The following is a 12466-nucleotide window of genomic DNA, read 5'->3' as shown; positions in this document are numbered from 1 at the left end:
GTTAATGCACATTTCATCAGTACTAACACAGGCAGTATCATCATTCAGTACACTATGCAAACAACATCCACTGAATGAATGAACTGTCACACACTGTTACAGTTAATGGAAGAAGAGAATACTAAAATCAACACTATGATCAAACACCTGCAGACTGTAAGCTTTATGCCTACAATATACCAAAGACAATCAAGCAAACAACTCTATTTCCATCTTGTAGGAACAGAGATGAAAACTGAAGGTTGACTGACACAACTGAAAGTGGAATATTCAGTGCTTCCACATTCATTTAAAATGGGTTAGAGAGTACATTTTAAAGTAACACTATGGAGTTTCTGGAGCCACCAGGTAGGGGGCTGCTTTCTGCTGGACTATTCAGTAACTTATTTGCTGACTGGCTTTGTCTTGTGTTGCACTTGCTTGATGTTTGACTTGATGTTTGACTGTGACAATGTTATTGTGATAGCCAACATAGCTATCACAATAACATTACAAAGAAGCCGACGCGAGATCATTTATTACTAGCATTAATGTCCAAGCGTGTTATGACAAGCTTGCTAACATCGCTAACAAGATGTCTTGCTAGCGGCTAAACTTAGCGAAACCTGTTGAAATTTGCTTACTTTGTTTATGACAAACTAGCGAGTCAACAACTTTCCGAACACAGTCAAACATCAAGCAAGTGCAACACAAGACAAAGCAAGACGGCAAATAAGTTACTGAATAGTCCAGCAGAAAGTAGCCCCATACCTGGCGGCTCCAGAAACTCCATAGTGTTACTTTAACAGATATGATAAAACATCCAAACTACATAGGCACAATGGGCAATGATTTTCTACGGTGTGAATTTAAGAAATATGCAGCTAAAAGTCACTGTTGTCTATGAATTATTTTAATATTTTGTCAGTACATTTCCTTAATCAATTTAGCTAACAACAGTATATATCAGTATAGCTTTAATGTATGCATAAGAGGTGCAACTAATATGACCAATATTTTATATCTGTAGCATCTATAGTCACAATGTCTTCTTTGTTTTGAATCAGCTGTCATTCAAGAGCTGCAGAAGAATGTTGTTACGCAAGATGCAGAGTGAGATCAACTGGCTGTTCGGGAAAATAGTATACCTGTTTAAACATCAAGACTCCCAGCACTAGCACACAGAGATTAAACCTCCTGAAAAGGTTTATGGAACCCTTAGCCTTGCATATGTCATGAGCTGGCCTGTCCTGGCATAGGCATGGATAGACTTCATGAATCAAAACCATGATTGAGTAGAACATAACAAATAGAAAATAATCATCCTGTCTCTAATAAACTTGGTGGTCTTGTAAATTCATGTTCATTTGTATGTGATTTATAGCTCAGGGATTAGAAATGCATGCACAAAAGTTTATCGTTTCCAGCATTTCTGTGACCTCTTATTTAGTGTCATCCTGTCTTTAGGACTGCATCTGTCAAATCACAGAGGTCACACCTGTGACAAGATATTTTGGTTACAGAAGTGCAAAATGATTTGTACAGTCCTTTACAGTAAATGTATTGTGCATGAATACCAGTTCTTTTTTTTTCCTTTTAAGTACACTGGGCGGATAGTTAGAGCAATGTGAGGAAATATTTTACTGAATTTGATGATTTGATCTATTATAATCAGGTACTGAACCTGTACAACTGCTTCACCCAATTAAGTTTTCTTTCAGAAATTTGACTTTGTAATGATATTTCAGGATGTTTCCTTGCTGTTCAGACTTCAGTGCAATATGACTGATTTTCCCACAGGTTTCAACAGAGTTGAGTTCACACTGTTACCCTTTATTTTTCTTAGACTTCAGTCTTAGACATTGCAGCTTTGAAGTCAAATACTTTGGGAATATGCCTTATTTTTATTGTGTAATACATGTGTTCCTTTGTATTTTGTTTTGTTCAACATAGCCATACTTTTAAATGCTTTTCCTTTACCTTGATTCAAAGCAATAAAAAACTCTTGGCTCTTTTGAATTGCATGTGGTGCTCTATCCAGTCTTTTGTGTTATATTTTGTCTACAGGAAACTGATGTGGTATTCACCAGCACTGACATTTTGGACACTGCATTAGAGTAATCATTTGCTTATTCATGATATATGGGAGTCCAATAAAAATGTATATCTTTAAGAACAATGTTGTTTCCCCGTGCCCTGGATAGCCTGTGGCATGCTATCGTTTAATGAGATTGATGTTTACATAATTAGGCAGTGCATCGTTCAGACCCTGAGATATGCATGCAAAAGTTTTATTATTTCAAAAAAAGTTGGGACAGTAAAGCATTTACCACTTTATAATGTTGCCATTCCTTTTCACAACACTAAAGATGTGTAGGGACTGAAGACACCAAGTGATGAAGCGTTTCAGGTGTAACTTTGTCCCATTCTTCCTGCAAACAAGTCTTGAGGTGTGCAGCGGTACGGGGTCTTCGTTGGCACATTTTGCATTTCAAAATGCCCCAAACATTCTCTATTGGGGACAAGTCAGGACTGCAGGCAGGCCAGTCCAGCACACACACCCCCTTCTTCCTCAGCCATGCCTTTGTAATGTGTGCAGAATGTGCTTTTGCATTGGCTGGTTGAAATATGCAAAGGCGTCCCTGGAAAAGATGTCGTCTTGAAGGCAGCATATGTTGCTCCAAAATCTCTATGTACTTTTCGGCATTAATGGTGCCATCACAGAAGCGTAAGTTACCTTTGCCAACGGCACTGACACAACACCATACCATGACAAACCCTGGCTTTTGGACTGTTTGTAACTGGTCTGGATGGTCCTTTTCTTCTTTGGTCCGGAGCACACGGCGTCCATTTTACTGATTTGGAACACAAGACATAATAAGACAGCTAACAAGTTATCACTGACTAGTCAAACAGAAAGAGGGCCAGCTCGGCATCTGACTTGCTTGGTTACCTGTTTGGTCACTTGCTTGGTTACTCGTTCGGTCTCTTGCTCGGTTACGCTCTCTCTCTCTCCTTCTCCGCCAACTGCACTCACTTCCTCTCACAGCTGGCACATGAGTCAAGTGGTTGTTACGTGAGGTGGTGCCATAAAGCAATGCATAGTTGTTGCCATTGGTCTCGCGCCCTGTACTCCAAAGTTACATAGTGCAATACCAGGCGTGCTATGGCAGTGGCACAGACGCCATTCTCCGTATTAGAAGTCAGTGTACCATCAAAATCTTTATTTTAAGGTAAAATTGTTGCATAATGTTATTTTAAAGAACAAATCAAACTCATTTGGTTTTGGACCTGCTACGTATGATGAATTCCCTCTGGCCGCTAACACTGTCACTACATGCAGTATCACCTGCGAGGTTGTCATGTCGCTCGTCCTCAGCAACACCCTCCACTTCTTGCCCCTGTCCTGCACTGGGATCAGCCTATGTCCAGACTCTCCTCCTCCTCCTCTTCATTTAGCACCAGTGGACTGGTAATGTTATCACTATAGCTTGCGTCTATGTTTTGCCTGCTGCTGGCATCGGTAATGTTATTATTAAATACATTTGTTAAGTTAAAACATTTTGCAGCATTAGCTGATCTCTTTTTGAGTTTTTGGATTGCCATCTTCATAATGGCTCTAGACTGACTGATGTTAGCCAAAAGTAAAACTAATTCTGATTGGCCAGGGCAGCCACTGCAACACACCCCCAAAATGATAGCAGGAGTAGGGGGCTTTAAAAGAGCTTGCTCAGCACACACACACCGAGATGCTTCATGAACCACCTTCATTGCTGGACGGCATTTTGGACACAACAGTAACACAAATATGGATCTTAAAGTCATAATCAGAAGACATTCGAATCTCTTACTATGTGGAGTCATAGTATATTTACTCTCCGGTAAGCACAATACTTTTTTTTAACTAACATTAGCAGCCTAAGAAACAACGCTGTTCCTGCTAATATTAGCAAGTTCATTTACCTTCGATTTCGTTGCCATGAATGCCGTTTCGGGCTTTCTTGCGCTTTTTAATGATTAGTCTAGGTCAGAGGTGTCAGACTCATTTCCACACTGGGCCACATCAGCATTATGGTTGCCCTCAAAGGGCCGGTTGTAACTCTATAGTGTCAAAAGCAGCACTAAGGTCTAGAACAGGGGTGTCAAACTGAAATACACAGAGGGCCAAAATGAAAAACTGGAGAGTGCTTCATAGCACGCACTGCAGACTGGAGAGTGCTTCATAGCACGCACTGCATAGTGTCGTCTGAGAAGGTGTAAACAAAGCCAGCTGAGGAATCTCTCTCTCTCTCTCTCTTTCTCTCTCTCTCTCTCTCTCTCTCTCTCTCTCTCTCTTTCTCTCTCTCCTCTCTCTTTCTCTCTCTCTATCTCTCTCTCTCTCTCTCTCTCTCTCTTTCTCTCTCTCCCTCTCTCTTTCTCTCTCTTCAGCAACATTCTATGTTGTGAGTCACAGATGAAAGGTATGTGGAAGCATTCTATATATATATAAGAGAAATCCTATACATGCTTGATCAATTGTGCAAGAACATATTTGGAATAAATATGCTATTTCAGTGCTGGTTTAAGACCTCAGTGATCACTGTAATTTTGTGTAGGCAGTGGAAACTTCATGATAGTTTTACTGATTGTGTTCATTTGAAAAGTTTGCTCCAGTGACTTTAATGCAAGAACTTTCTAAATTAACTTTGTTATTAAAACATTTTAACAATGCAAATCAACTTATAAAGCTTTCTAAGAAAATTAGAAATTTCATGTACGCCTATAAAAAAAAATTGCCAAATCCATCCAACGCTTCTATCGCTTTGATTTAGATTATTTCCATAAGTTTGGAGTAACTAAGTAACATTGTATATGTCTAATGTGATATCTATGGAGCTCACCAGAGGGTAACAGTTATCTATTGGCCTACATGACTGGAGGTAATGTTACAGGTCCCTCTTAATGATAAATGATTATAATGCAAAAACCTGTTATAGGTCTAATCATAGAGATTTCCTCCTGAAAATCACAAACATAAAACTTCAGAATGACTACAAATGTAACTGCAATATTTTAAAGAACTCCTGTTACAAATGCAGTCTTTTTTGGGCAGCAAATATCACAAAAAAAACCTTGCAAGATCCCAGTGAGACTTAAAAGGATTATGCTTCTGAATCCTGAACCTTTTTGCTGTTCAAGTAAGAAATAAAACTGGCAACTTGAGGATCTAGAGTACCAGCCTTTTTGGTTTTGTTTATGGTCTAAAAGAGAAGTTTATGAGTTGCTAAAAAGGTTGTTCTAGGTGTAAAATAAAACATATATATAATCAGTCAGGAGTGACGTATGTAAGGGTTGATTTAGCCACAATGAATGCACAAAACACAGCCCATATACGTCTTTATTTATTGATTCACTGACTTACTGGTTCTAATTGGTAGTAACTTTCAGCACTGAATTTAGATGTTCCTGGTGTTTTTGTTTTGTCTCGAAGAAATACTGTGTATTGTTTAACACTTTTTGAATTGCCTAACTGTTATCCTCAGGTACACTTTTGGTCACTGCTATTGAGGTGTATGCACCAGAGGACGCGCTCTTTGAAAATGGGACCACAGGAATACTTAAATGTTCTTTCAAATCAAAAGAAGTTGTCAGCAGTGGAGCTTCGGTTACTTGGTCGTTCACACCGGAAGGAGCTTCAGACAAAACATCTTTAGTAAGATTGGGAATCTTGCACATGCACTGCAAACCTGATATTATCTAGACATTACTCAGAGGGGCAGTATATGAGAACATAAATGTCCAAATCAGTTGGACCAGGCATTAAATGGAGTTTACCCTGCCAGCTCCCTAGTACAAAGTCTGTGTAATGTTCCATTGAGCCAGTGTGTGAAGAGAGCAGAATGCCAGGAGAATTCACCAGCGAGCGAGTCGATGTGTTGATGACCGCCCTCGAGACACGTTGTTTGAAACAAATGATACATACGTGAAGTCAGTTTTTCAGCTTATGTAGAAAAGTACACTGGTTGTAATACAGTGGTGTGGTTAACATGGAGCAGTTTTGCAAAAAAACAAGTGACATGTAGTGACATGTCAGGCAGAAAGGCCCGTGTGCAGAGACAAGTGTCATGTAGGGTCAGGCAGAAAGGCCCGTGTGCAGAGACAAGTGTCATGTAGGGTCAGGCAGAAAGGCCCGTGTGCAGAGACAAGTGTCATGTAGGGTCAGGCAGAAAGGCCCGTGTGCAGAGACAAGTGTCATGTAGGGTCAGGCAGAAAGGCCTGTGTGCAGAGACAAGTGTCATGTAGGGTCAGGCAGAAAGGCCCGTGTGCAGAGACAAGTGTCATGTAGGGTCAGGCAGAAAGGCCCGTGTGCAGAGACAAGTGTCATGTAGGGTCAGGCAGAAAGGCCCGTGTGCAGAGACAAGTGTCATGTAGGGTCAGGCAGAAAGGCCCGTGTGCAGAGACAAGTGTCATGTAGGGTCAGGCAGAAAGGCCTGTGTGCAGAGATGAGTGTCTTGTAAGGTCAAGCAGAAAACAGGCCCACAGGTGCAGGCTGTTGGGGACAGCCAAGCATTCATGGAGGGGTCTCTGGATAAGAGATGCAAGTCAAGGAACGGTGAAACCTCCCAAAAAGTTGCAAACAGGATCTTAGAAACAGACAAGGACACACACCTGCTCTCACAGTGTCACCATTGTCTTGAAATGTTTTTCGGCAATAAGTGAGCAGAATATTCTGATTAGCTTAACTCTGATTAGTGTTTAGCTTTCGATTGGAAAAGCATATTGTTAATACGACAGGAACTGTAGTGTGAAAAGTAAGTGCACTGATGTTTGGCAGAGATGCTCCATGGACCGCCGCTATAATTGGATGGAAGTCTGCAAGATTAAATGAACTTCAGTTCATCGTATTTGTTCGTCTTCCTCTTATTGAAGTAGCACCTAAAGATTTGAAGAATTAGTTCGCTACTGAACTGCAACGCTTTCTCACGAATTTGAATGCAATTCAACTAGATAACTAAAGTGCAATTTTGCTCAGTGTGTTGGGTTGTGATTTCAAGATTAAGTAAGTAGAGGTTCCAACAATGCCTTATAACTGTTCCATTTTTTTGCTCTTTGCAGTTCTTCTATTATACCGGCGGCAATTCATACCCAGGATCTCTTGCTCAGTTTAAAAAACGAGTAGTTTGGGCAGGGGACCTGAACAGAAACGATGCATCAATCGAAGTTGCTCAGATGCAGTTTAGTGACAATGGCACATACCAGTGTGATGTGAAAAATCCACCAGATATAGTGGGATCAGCATCACAAATAAAAGTTAGGGTTGGTATGAAAGGTGAGTCCAATATAATTATTGTCTTGTTTATGTTCACAGAATATTGGGAATACCTCTCAAAGGCCTGTATAAATCCTGGTAACTGTGATGCATGTATCAATGTAGAGAATAAGTGACTGAATGCTGTCTTTCAGTACAGTTGGCATAGTTGTAGATGTTGTGTCTTTCTCTGAGTAGTCTTCTAACACCATTGATCTTTGGCCAGGTATTATTACTATTATATTGATGTAATAAAAGCGTGGATTCGTTTTTCTGCATCTTAGAGGAATAGCTTATTTTGCTAGTGTTTTGTCACCATTGCAATGTTGCTCATGCATATGCTATCTGTTGTTTCTAACTGCTGCTTTTTTCTCCAAAGAATTAGACTCATGCAGTGAGTCTCCGTTGGAGAAATTTAAAGAGGTGAGTCGGCCTGTTATGCATCAATAGATTGACACTCATTAGCCTAAAATAAATCTGTTTTAGTAGCATTGCCACTCACTAGTCTTATAGAACCAGATATACATTACAATATATATTTGGCAACACACTTGTTGTTAAGCCTAAATATGGATGGTTTATGTTAGTGTATTGACCACTTTTGAAATCTCTATAACACCTCTCATGAAGGCGAATCCCAGAGTAGAGGCACTTACTGTATTTAAAGAGAGAACAAAAGTGGTGAATGATGAAACATTCAACAAGTTGTCACCGAGTGCCAAACTCACATCTGGTCCTGCAGCGCTACAGTGCCACACGTGGACAATACTGTTTGGTTTTCTAAATGTCTTTGTTTAAATGGCATTCAGTTGACTCTGGTTTCTGTGTATATGTGTATTTAGGACATACTTGAGGAAATTCGCAAAGAACTGCAGAAAATAAAGGATGAAATCACTCAAGGTAAGAATATGCATTTATGTATTAATGAATAATTGAATGCGTAATGGAAAATGGTAATTGGTTCGATTCCATGTAGCACACATAGTGTATTGTATATTTCATACTGTGTGCTCAGATGACCACTTGCAGCCTGTCTTCTTAACAGGTTAGGATAGGTGCACCAACAGTGTGGTGTCTTGTGTTGACAGTCTTCCCATTTACTTCCCAGTTTGCTTCACAATAGATAGATAGATAGATAGATAGATAGATAGATGGATACTTTATTAATCCCGAAGGAAATTTAGGTCATCCAGTAGCTTATACACGTAACTTAACTCACAAACATACATACACAAATCACAGTAGAATCACAGTAGAAAAACAATACACATAGGGAGAACATGTTCACAGGGAGTGGGGTGTGTACAGATATTATACAGATATTGCAGTGTGCAAAAATTAGGGGATGCCATCAGTGAATAGCTGCGGTTTCAGCCAGTGATAGTGATTGGTATTCCTCTTATTGGCTTTGCAAACGATACTCGTAACTTCCATGAATATAACAATACAATTGCAATCAATTGTCCCAATTCCTAGAGCATCAGAAATAACATCCATCATATTCACGTTAATGCACATTCATCAGTACTAACCCAGGCCGTATCATCATTCAGTACACTATGCAAACAACATCCACTGAATGAATGAACTGTCACACACTGTTACAGTTAACGGAAGAAGAAAATACTAAAATCAACACTATGATCAAAACACCTGCAGGCTGTAAGCGTTATGCCTACAATATACCAAAGACAATCAAGCAAACAACTCCAATCTATTTCTATCTTGTAGGAACAGATGAGATGAAAACTGAAGGTTGACTGACACAACTGAAAGTGGAATATTCAGTGCTTCCACATTGATTTAAAATGGGTTAGAGAGTACATTTTAAAGTAACACTATGGAGTTTCTGGAGCCACCAGCTAGGGGGCTACTTTCTGCTGGACTATTCAGTAACTTAGTTGATGTCTGGCTTTGTCTTGTGTTGCACTTGCTTGATGTTTGACTTGATGTTTGACTGTGACAATGTTATTGTGATAGCCAACATAGCTATCACAATAACATTACAAAGAAGCCGACGCGAGATCATTTATTACTAGCATTAATGTCCAAGCGTGTTATAACAAGCTTGCTAACATCGCTAACAAGATGTCTTGCTAGCGGCTAAACTTAGCGAAACCTGTTGAAATTTGCTTACTTTGTTTATGACAAACTAGCGAGTCAACAACTTTCCGAACACAGTCAAACATCAAGCAAGTGCAACACAAGACAAAGCAAGACAGCAAATAAGTTACTGAATAGTCCAGCAGAAAGTAGCCCCATACCTGGCGGCTTCAGAAACTCCATAGTGTTACTTTAACAGATATGATAAAACATCCAAACTACATAGGCACAATGGGCAATGATTTTCTACGGTGTGAATTTAAGAAATATGCAGCGAAAAGTCACTGTTGTCTATGAATTATTTTAATATTTTGTCAGTACATTTCCTTAATCAATTTAGCTAACAACAGTATATATCAGTATAGCTTTAATGTATGCATAAGAGGTGCAACTAATATGACCAATATTTTATATCTGTAGTATCTATAGTCACAATGTCTTCTTTGTTTTGAATCAGCTGTCATTCAAGAGCTGCAGAAGAATGTTGCTACGCAAGATGCAGAGTGAGATCAACTGTCTGTTCGGGAAAATAGTATACCTGTTTAAACATCAAGCCTACCAGCACTAGCACACAGAGATTAAACCTCCTGAAAAGGTTTATGGAACCCTTAGCCTTGCATATGTCATGAGCTGGCCTGTCCTGGCATAGGCATGGATAGACTTCATGAATCAAAACCATGATTGAGTAGAACATAACAAATAGAAAATAATCATCCTGTCTCTAATAAACTTGGTGGTCTTGTAAATTCATGTTCATTTGTATGTGATTTATAGCTCAGGGATTAGAAATGCATGCACAAAAGTTTATCATTTCCAGCATTTCTGTGACCTCTTATTTAGTGTCATCCTGTCTTTAGGACTGCATCTGTCAAATCACAGAGGTCACACCTGTGACAAGATATTTTGGTTACAGAAGTGCAAAACGATTTGTACAGTCCTTTACAGTGAATTTATTGTGCATGAATACCAGTTTTTTTTAAGTACACTGGGCGGATAGTTAGAGCAATGTGAGGAAATATTTTACTGAATGTGATGATTTGATCTATTATAATCAGGGACTGAACCTGTACAACTGCTTCACCCAATTAAGTTTTCTTTCAGAAATGTTACTTTGTAATGATATTTCAGGATGTTTCCTTGCTGTTCAGACTTCAGTGCAATATGACTGATTTTCCCACAGGTTTCAACAGAGTTGAGTTCACACTGTTACCCTTTGTTTTTCGTAGACTTCAGTCTTAGACATTGCAGCTTTGAAGTCAAATACTTTGGGAATATGCCTTATTTTTATTGTGTAATACATGTGTTCCTTTGTATTTTGTTTTGTTCAACATAGCCATACTTTTAAATGCTTTTCCTTTACCTTGATTCAAAGCAATAAAAAACTCTTGGCTCTTTTGAATTGCATGTGGTGCTCTATCCAGTCTTTTGTGTTATATTTTGTCTACGGGAAACTGATGTGATATTCACCAGCACTGACATTTTGGACACTGCATTAGAGTAATCATTTGCTTATTCGTGATATATGGGAGTCCAATAAAAATGTATATCTTTAAGAACAATGTTGTTTCCCCGTGCCCTGGATAGCCTGTGGCATGCTATAGTTTAATGAGATTGATGTTTACATAATTAGGCAGTGCATCGTTCAGACCCTGAGATATGCATGCAAAAGTTTTATTATTTCAAAAAAAAGTTGGGACAGTAAAGCATTTACCACTTTATAATGTTGCCATTCCTTTTCACAACACTAAAGATGTATAGGGACTGAAGACACCAAGTGATGAAGCGTTTCAGGTGTAACTTTGTCCCATTCTTCCTGCAAACAAGTCACATTTACATTTACATTTAGTCATTTAGCAGACGCTTTTATCCAAAGCGACTTACATATGTGCGACTTACAATGTATACACATTTTACATTTTTCACTGATGGCACACTGCACATCAGGAGCAATTAGGGGTTCAGTGCCTTGCTCAAGGACACTTCGACAGGGAATCGAACTAGCAACCTTCTGATTACTAAATGACTTCTTTACCTCCTGTACCACTGTCGCCCCAGTCTTAAGGTGTGTAGCGGTACGGTGTCTTCGTTGGCACATTTTGCATTTCAAAATGCACCAAACATTCTCTATTGGGGACAAGTCAGGACTGCAGGCAGGCCAGTCCAGCACACACACCCCCTCCTTCCTCAGACATGCCTTTGTAATGTGTGCAGAATGTGCTTTTGCATTGGCTGGTTGAAATATGCAAAGGCGTCCCTGGGAAAGATGTCGTCTTGAGGGCAGCATATGTTGCTCCAAAATCTCTATGTACTTTTCGGCATTAATGGTGCCATCACAGAAGTGTAAGTTACCTTTGCCAGCGGCACTGACACAACACCATACCGTGACAAACCCTGGCTTTTGGACTGCTGGTAACTGGTCTGGATGGTCCTTTTCTTCTTTGGTCCGGAGCACACGGCGTCCATTTTTTTCCAAAAAAAGACCTGAAATACTGATTTGGAAGACAAGACATAATAAGACAGCTAACAAGTTATCACTGACTAGTCAAACAGAAAGAGGGCCAGCTCGGCATCTGACTTGCTTGGTTACCTGTTTGGTCACTTGCTTGGTTACTCGTTCGGTCTCTTGCTCTCGGTGACTCTCTCTCCTTCTCCATGACAACTGCACTCACTTCCTCTTACAGCTGGCACACGAGTCAAGTGGTTGTTACGTGAGGTGGTGCCATAAAGCAATGCATAGTTGTTGCCATTGGTCTCGCGCCCTGTACTCCAAAGTTACATAGTGCAATACCAGGCGTGCTATGGCAGTGGCACAGACGCCATTCTCCGTATTAGAAGTCAGTGTACCATCAAAATCTTTATTTTAAGGTCAAATTGTTGCATAATGTTATTTTAAAGAACAAATCAAACTCATTTGGTTTTGGACCTGCTACGTATGATGAATTCCCTCCGGCCGCTAACACTGTCACTACATGCAGTATCACCTGCGAGGTTGTCATGTCGCTCGTCCTCAGCAACACCCTCCACTTCTTGCCCCTGTCCTGCACTGGGATCAGCCATGTCCAAACTCTCCTCCTCCACTTCTGGCCCCTGTCCTGC

The 12466-nt window shown here is 39.9% G+C and overlaps 1 protein-coding gene and 1 long non-coding RNA gene across 2 annotated transcripts in view; both read left to right on the top strand.

The window, feature by feature from the left end:
• LOC116221577 overlaps nt 1–12466 on the top strand; it is an 84570-nt gene that overhangs the window by 38134 nt on the left and 33970 nt on the right. The window lies entirely within an intron of this gene.
• On the top strand, nt 7246–8402 carry LOC116221551. The gene is made up of 3 exons (XR_004164188.1): nt 7246–7288; nt 7647–7690; nt 8110–8402. It is a non-coding gene; the product is annotated as an uncharacterized LOC116221551 (long non-coding RNA).

Source organism: Clupea harengus, chromosome 8 (genome assembly GCF_900700415.2).
Source record: "Clupea harengus chromosome 8, Ch_v2.0.2, whole genome shotgun sequence".
In the NCBI taxonomy this organism is placed as follows: Eukaryota; Metazoa; Chordata; class Actinopteri; order Clupeiformes; family Clupeidae; genus Clupea; species Clupea harengus.
Note: the sequence above shows the minus strand (reverse complement) of the source record. Positions and strands in the feature narration are given on the sequence as shown.